This window comes from Lycium ferocissimum, chromosome 5, assembly GCF_029784015.1.
Source record: "Lycium ferocissimum isolate CSIRO_LF1 chromosome 5, AGI_CSIRO_Lferr_CH_V1, whole genome shotgun sequence".
NCBI classification, from domain to species: domain Eukaryota; kingdom Viridiplantae; phylum Streptophyta; class Magnoliopsida; order Solanales; family Solanaceae; genus Lycium; species Lycium ferocissimum.
This window is the reverse complement of record NC_081346.1, coordinates 75,533,903-75,541,934: the sequence shown is the minus strand read 5'-3', so window position 1 is coordinate 75,541,934 and position 8,032 is coordinate 75,533,903. Positions and strand designations below refer to the sequence as shown.

At 33.5% G+C, this 8,032-nt stretch overlaps 1 pseudogene; it reads left to right on the top strand.

The window, feature by feature from the left end:
* The first annotated feature begins 953 nt into the window (after window positions 1–953).
* On the top strand, window positions 954–7,103 carry LOC132058047 (beta-fructofuranosidase, insoluble isoenzyme 1-like; annotated as a pseudogene).
* The last annotated feature ends 929 nt before the right edge of the window (window positions 7,104–8,032 follow it).

Here is an 8,032-nt window from a genome sequence, read left to right as displayed (position 1 = left end):
AAAAAAAAAATTATTATTATTACGTAGGAGGTAGGGGAAGAGGAAATGCGTGAGGGGAGTACAAGTTACTGTTAAAAATTACTAACAAGTTAACTGTTAAAGTTGATTACGGGAATTTTTTCGTTCACAAGTTAGTTATGTTGGAATTATATTACAAGATTTTTTATGTGAGAAAAACAGTGTAAAATCTTTTAATGAGACAATTTTATTAGAGAGCATTATAGGATGGATAATTTTCTATGAACTGTTATGTATAGATTTTATATTTAGGGAATTTGTCTGCATAGACATTTGTATCTAGTTAGTATTAATACATGTATGATGTTTCATATTCTAACTCGTATGGAAAAATATATGAGACAATGGTCAAAAACATACCTCAAGCATCACCTTTTTTTGAATTTCTTACCTGAACTATCAGGAGAGAGAATTTCCTACCTAAGTTATCACCAATTAATTTGCAAAACACATATCAACTATCACTTGTTCACTTTCCCTACCTGAACTATCACCAACTAGTTTGCAAAACACATCTCAACTACCAGTTTTAATGTGTGTTTTGCAAAGTAGTTGGTGATAATTGAGGTAGGAAAAGTGAACAACTGATAGTTGAGTGTGCTTTCTGTGGTGGTGATAGTTTAGGTAGGAAACTCAAAAAACTGTGATTCTTGAGGTGTGTTTTTGACCCTTAACCCAAACTAATCTTATAGAATTTCCCGACCTGAAATACTGCGTAAAGTGTCTTTCTTGCTTGGTGATCAGTTAATGAAAAGTCATTTTGGATCCCTGACTCGTCTCATTTATGAGCCTTTGGCCAGTTTGACATTGGGTGTTCCTCTATAAATATCCATACACGCTTTCAGTTCTTCTTCTCCATTATCAGTTTTTCTTTCTTTCTCCACACAACATAAGTGAAAACAAAGGAAAAAAAGTGTCTTCCACGGGAAAAGCTAATGGAGCTGTTTAGAGAAAGCTCTTTCTTATTGATTTTCTTGTTTGCAGTTTTATTATTATTATCCAACTATGTTGTGTTTGGTTCATATGAAATATTTACATGTTTTCAATCTTCAAGAGATGTTAATGTCAAAACTAATTACAAGACGGGTTACCATTTTCAACCCCCCAGAAACTAGATAAATGGTACGTTTTATTATATTGTGTAGCTAGATCAACTATTTTTTTTTTATGCATATAGGTTGTATGTCGAATCTCGTCCCCTTGATATATTACGTATACATACATTTTTATATTTTGATTCACCTTAATGAAAGTTGTGGTTTCGCTACCGCTCATCCCCCTCCCCCCAACACACCACCTTACCTTCTATTGCTTTGTGTATACAAAGATGTTCGTTCGCACATGCGTGGTATATTATGGCTATGGAAGTGTGTGTTTGTTTCCTAAAAAGAAACAACATATTAGACAAAAGCATATTTTTATCTCCTTATAATAAATAGAACGGAAAAAGGGCTTAAAATGCCTTTGAACTATCAGATTTAGTACAAAAATGCCCTCCGTTTACCTTTGCGCTCTGAAATGTCCCCGCCGTCAAACTATGAGGCCTAAATTGACCTTATTTTTAACGATCCTCTTTTAAAAAATAATTAAAAATTTCATTTATTTTGTGGCACGTTCTTATTGGTTAGTTTTAAATTAACCTAGACTAATTATATCCCAACCCAAAATCTGGATCCACCTAACCCGCCCTGACTGTAGCGCCACCCGTCCTCGCCGGGGAGCCCCGTTAATCTCCACCGTCCCTTTCCTCCATTGAAACAACCCAAAACCTCTATTAAAACCACCACCGTAACACCCCTCATCCAAACAACTATCGAGCCACCATTAAATAACCATTGAACCACCAGTTATCAATGACTCAAAACCACCAATCGATTCCTCCATTGAAACATTGACCAATTTCACACTTATTGCAACCCCTTTGATCCATTCTCTTCTCTTTTTCATTTTAGTCTTCTTCCTCCCATCAACCTGTCCCTCCTCCAATATTTTCTCTAATTACTTATTTGTTTGCTCATTTTTTAAAAGTAAACTGCTTAATTATGCAAAATTATTTTGATTATGACCAAAATAATTAAATTAGTTGAGTTTGAATCTGATCTTAAGTTTTTATTGAGCTTATTTGTGTTGAAATTTAGTTGAATACTGCAACAAAAAAAAAACTTGTTTAATCTCAGGTTACCTCCATAAAATTTGGACATTCATTGATGAACATTGACCTCAATTTGAAAATTTAATTTCGAGATTTGTTGGCGATTTGAACTCGGTATGTTGGAATTTGGTGCTTGAGCTCAAGCGTGATTGAGTATATTTTGAAAAATAAATCCATTAAAGATGTGAGCTAAAGCCGCCATTGAAGGAGCTTTTCGAAGCTTGCTTTAAAATTTCTAAATCTGTAAATTTGGGTGTTTAAATCAATTGGGTGATACTATTTTTAAAGTTGGTAGCATGAAGAACCATCGAATTAGGGCTTAGAACCTGAAGAAAGAAATATAAAACTCCATGGAAGTCATTAATGAAGCTTGAAGCTTCAAGTTAGAAGATGACATGGTGGTGGTAGAGATTTTCTCACATGGGCCGGGTCAAAATACAGGTCATGGAAGGATTTTTTTTTTTTTTAATAATTTGGGAAGGTTTTAAATTTGAGCCAATCAGATTTGAACACGTAATGAATAAATATTTAAGTATTTTATTTTAATGTGACCGTTAAAAATAAGGGCAAAGTAGACCAATAGGTTAACGACGGGCATTTTTGGCCCGATAGATGGACGGAGGGCAATATTGTACCAAATTCAATAATTCAAGGGCATTTAAAGCCCTTTTCCGTAAATAGAAAATTCGTGTCTTTAATAGAATAATAATTTGTTTTCTTGAGAATTTTAATTGCAACACAAGAACACAATGTGATTTTATATATATATTTATTTTAATTTTTTTTTAAAAAAAAAAAATTGTGAAAGAAGAGAAGTATATAGTCACAAAAATAGATTCATATTTCAGTGTTTGTGTTTGGAGACAAACACAAGTATTTATAGTACTTTATTAAAAGTTTAATTTGTTATGTCAAATATGAATCTATTTCTGTGTGCTTAACCATTTCTCAAGAGACACTTAAATAACAAGCATACTTTTTCACTAAAAAATCGAACTAGTATTCTCTTCTCTTTCCAATTAATAACTGGGTCATAGAGTAAATAGACATCGTATAGTCTATGATTTAGATTGTCGATCGGGCAGTTTGTAGTAATATTAAGTACATTTAATTTAATACTATGTAAATCATAATGAACGTACAGATAGAGTTCCAAAAAAAAAAAAGGACCAGGACCCTAATAATGTAATAAAAATAAATGCATAGGATAATTGGGAAAAGAGGACCACAAAATGATTCTTTTTCCATTTTTAATCCGAATTCCCGCTAATTAGGGAACTAATTACAGCAACTAGTGATATTCTAGCATATTGTTCTAATTGACGTGATTTTTTTCTAAATTTTCCTTAATATCTTCTTAAGGGTTAATAGCATTTTTGGTTCATTAATCGTTGATAAATTTAGATTTCAGTCCTTGTAATATGAGGCTAAGCACATTGGACCTTTAATTAGTTGAAGCACTTGGGCAATTCGCGGATCCCTTCTTTAAATGTGGTATTTAAATTTTTCTGATTTTTTCATGTTGTGGCTTTAAATTTTGCCCTTGTTAAAATCATAGGTTCGGTTCGAACCCCCGCTAGACCAAAAATTTAAAAAAAAATTGCAAGCAGTTTAAATTTAGTTAAATACTAAATTTTATGTTTAACTAAAGCGGGAAAAGAACTTTGAAAAGATATATATATATATATATATATATATATATATTTTAACTTTTCAAGGTAAATAACTTGTGCCCTTAAAACATAACTAAAAGTATATTTGTGGCGTAAGTTTTCCTTAAGGCATAACTAAAAGTTTGCCTTATAAGACAAAGTTTAAATTTTGTATGTGTGTGTGTGTGTGTTTTGTTGTTTGTAAAAGTGTGTTATGTTTAATTATAAGTGTTAGTGTGTGTGTGTGTGTGTGTGTGTGTGTGTGTGTATGTGTGTGTATGCCTTAAGTGTTCTTATCTTATGGGGCATAATTTTGTTGTGTTAACTGTGTGTGTGTGTGTAACTAAACTATGTCTTAGGAAAAATTCTGGGGCGGACTTTTAGTAATACGGCATAACTTTAGCTTTCTAAAAATTTCACACACACACACACACACACACACACACACACACACACAAATTATTTTTATTTTATTCTTGAGCGGGGTTCGAACCCCGGAAAACTTCATGTATTCGCCCACCTTTCCAAGCGAAGGACACAACTTAAAGACCACGGATATGAGGGCAAAATTTAAAGACCACAAATTTGAGGGCAAAATTTAAAGACCACCCCGAAGGGCAATCCGCGCAAAAAATGAAGCACTTTGATCCTTCGCTAGTAAATATTTACAAATTTACCATGATTATAAATTGTTCGCCGCTTAGTGGGATAACACTGGGCATGTTGTTGTTGTTATCCACGTTTTAGGTTAACCTTGTACTGTTACTCCATATTTGCTAGTAAGTAGTTCTAAAAACAATACAAATATAACATATTTCCATAAAATGACTAAAAACACGCTATGTCAATTAATTGAATGTTTGTACTTAGTCAAATATCACAAAGTAAAATCAATATTTACCAATAATTGAGGACCAAAATTATCCCTTTTCTTAATATATTTGTGGGTGGGTGGTTGGTGTGTGTGTGTTTGCGGGGGGGGGGGGGGGGGTTGTACGTAAGTGGGAAATGAGGTTTATCTTAGATAAAGAATATGCTATTACAAACTTGCTAGGGGGATCTTGGTGAGTTTTTTTTTTTTTTTTTGTAGTTTCACCTTTTATTGTATTTACTAATTGTTTCTAATTATATGTTTTTCTCTATGGTCTCTCTGGACTCTGCCAAACAATACAATAGACCCCAATGGTGATTAAGATATTAAATTTTATTTTTTCATCTATTTTTCTCTAACACCATACACAAGCACTAATTTTTCAATTATGTTATTGATTTTCATGTAATTGACAACAGCACCAGTGTACTACAACGGAGTCTATCATCTATTTTATCAGTACAGTCCAAATGGATCAGCAGTTGGCAACACTGTTTGGGCCCATTCAATCTCAATGGACTTAATCAACTGGACCCCATTGGAGCCTGCAATTTATCCATCCAAAGAATTTTGAAAAATTTGGAACTTGGTCTGGATCTGCAACTATTCTCCCTGGTAACAAGCCCATTATCTTATACACAGGTAAAAATTAGGTGGAATAACCATTTTTTTTGCATATTCGTCAATATTTATCCACTCTATGAAATATTAAAAAAAGAATCACCTTTTAATGCAAAAATAAAACTTGAACAAAAATGTTGCTACTTAAAACACGTAGAACTCTAGTAGTTATTTTTACAAGTGAATCTTTAGCAAAATTGTGTTGGAATTCCAAAATTTCTCTACAAGGAGAAGACAAAGCTACGTTTGAAGCCAATGGATTTCAGGATTTTAGTCCTTTTAAATATTGATTCTAAATTAATAAATGTACATATTAAATGAAATTTTAAGACAATACATTGTTTGAACTAAGGTTACTAGATTTGTCCTAACATGTAGCTTGGTCTCTCGCTCCACCCTGTCTACAGGTGCAACTCTAGCACTATATGCTGAAAATTTGACGAAGGTAAAATTAGGTGGAATAACCATTTTTTGCATTATTCGCACATTTCAAACTCAAGAACAATTCATGGAATTGGACAATTGGTATTCGTTCATGTGATTTTTTCGTATTTTTGTTAGGAATATTTTATCTAAATATTTATTTGTATCAGAAAAATGACTAAAAGATAATAGCTTTTAAAATGGTGATTGATGCTTCACTACAGGTGTATTAGACGCCAACATGACCCAAGTCCAAAACTATGCTGTCCCAGCCAACTTATCCGAATCATATCTTCGTGAGTGGATCAAGCCCAATAACAACCCCTTGATTGTTGCTGATACCAACAACATCAACAAAGTCCAATTTCGTGACCCAACAACAGCTTGGATGGGCCAAGATGGGTATTGGAGAGTTTTGGTTGGAAGTTTAAGAACCAAAGTGGGCTTGCAATATTGTATAAAAGTAAGGACTTCATGAATTGGGTCAAGGTTGAACAACCACTTCATTCATCATCTACCAATAAAGAAATCACAGCGTCGCAGGTTTAGTTTTTGACTTCTCTTTTTTTTTCTACTAATTTTAGATTTATGTTTCACAAGTCAAGCTCAGTTAGGACATAAATTAAAATTTGGCAGGCTGATGTTGAAGTGACATTCTCCTTCTTTAGCTTGGACAAGGCAGAGATATTTGATCCTAGTTGGGTTGATCTTTATGCACAAGATGTTTGTGCCATTAAAGGCTCAACTGTTCAAGATGGGCTTGGGCCATTTGGGCTTGCAACATTAGCTTCTCAAAACTTCGAAGAATACACACCTGTTTTTTAAGAGTATTCAAGGCTCAAGAGAAGTACAAGGTTCTCATGTGCTGTGATGCGACATGGTTTGTATCTTGAAATTACATTTTAAACATGTGTAATTTGTCAATATAACTAAACATCAACATAGATTAAAATCTTTTAGAATCGGTTAACCTCGTAATTCTCCTTATTAATTGGCAGGTCAACCCTTCACCACCATAATGCAAAGTGCAAATCTTCATTTGCTGGATATGTAGATGTAGACTTGGTGGACAAAAAGTTGTCTCTTAAGAGTTTGGTAAGTTTTCTTTTCATTATCTTTTAGTAAATAGGCTCTACAGATATCCTCTTTTCTGAATCTTTTTGTTAATTTTCTTGTTTATGTGTTCGCAGATTGATACCTCGGTAGTGGAAAGTTTTGGTGTTGGTGGCAAAATATGCATAACATCAAGGGTTTATCCAAAGTTGGCAATTCATGGGAAAGCACATTTATTTGCCTTCAACAATGGCAGACAATCACAATTGAGACTCTAGATGCCTGGAGCATGGATGCACCTAAAATAAACTAAAAAATTTAAGGAAATAAACTTAGGCAAAACAAAAAATGAAAAGAGAGAGAGAGATAGCTTTTTTCCCTTGGCATTTGATATGTTAGCATCTACTCGTTCCTATATGGAACCTACCATTAAAGTATCTCTGTACGTTATGCAATTTAAATCGATGAGAATAATACAACCTATTTTTTTCAAAATAAAACAGAGAGGAAAATTACTCACCTAACTTTTTTGCATCATCCAAGTTGTAAAGGATCAAAAAACCCACGACTCAATGAAATCTCCTCTCCCTTGGCCTGATCAAAGGTACTGAATTCGGCCTGATAATAGATATTAGCTTTTCTTGTTTTATCATTGCGAATAAACTATAGGAGCAGGGGATTGTCTTAACAAATACCACATAGGTTATATGCCATAAATTTACTGAATGATCACAACAATCAGAAGGCAAACTTACATAAAAAATAACAAGATATTTGCCACTGACACTTCAAATGTTAGGTTACACCAGGTCACTTTCATATGATTGCTTCATGAAATGAAAAGAACAAATAAAGGCACCGGTAAAATGAAGAACCTATTGATGCAACAAGGCTACATTCACCACAAAAGATTCCAGAGAGCCAGCAGGATTCACCACGTATGAGATTATATAAACTTGAAGTAGTTGTCCAAATTAGATTTTCCAATATCAAGAAAAACAGCAATCAATGGACAATATTGAAACATGAAATCTCCAACTGAAATAAGGTGCTAGGTTCTTATCGTATCAGGCACACCTCAACATTTCTTTCCTATGTCAGGACTGAAAATAGACAACGTTAGCTAACATCAAGAGATAGGCACTACATTCAATCATTGAAGATAACCCTTTTAAGAACTAAAACCAGAAATCACTCTTTAGAGTTAAAGATGGCTTGCTAGTTATAACTTAAGACCGCAGG